Below are 316 nucleotides of genomic sequence, written 5' to 3'. Positions count from 1 at the left end.
ACGGCGAGCTGGCAGAAATGTTAGCAGGCCAGGCGAAATCCTTAGCAGTATTTCGGCTGTCTTTACGTTCTGAGTTCAAATTCCACCGAGGGCAACTCTACCTTTCATATTTGTGGATCGATATATTAAGTACCAGTTACGTTCTAATCGACTTCCTCCATTCCCCCAAAATCTCGGGTATTGGGCCTGTTGTACTATGCAGGAACTACAATAATGCAGAGCTGTTGGTTGTCTCTTCGACTCTCGTCGGGCTGGCCGCCTTCTATCCACGACAGAGTATTCAACATTGTTAAACTAAGTACATTTAGTTTCGTAT

General features: G+C 44.9%; 1 protein-coding gene across 1 annotated transcript in view; it reads right to left on the bottom strand.

Moving 5' to 3' along the window:
- The window catches only part of LOC106874813 (zinc finger protein 91), a 6,468-nt gene that overhangs the window by 3,860 nt on the left and 2,292 nt on the right, over positions 1 to 316 (bottom strand). The gene's annotated exons all lie outside the window — the stretch shown is intronic.

Source organism: Octopus bimaculoides, chromosome 28 (assembly GCF_001194135.2).
Source record: "Octopus bimaculoides isolate UCB-OBI-ISO-001 chromosome 28, ASM119413v2, whole genome shotgun sequence".
Taxonomy (NCBI): domain Eukaryota; kingdom Metazoa; phylum Mollusca; class Cephalopoda; order Octopoda; family Octopodidae; genus Octopus; species Octopus bimaculoides.
Note: the sequence above shows the minus strand (reverse complement) of the source record. Positions and strands in the feature narration are given on the sequence as shown.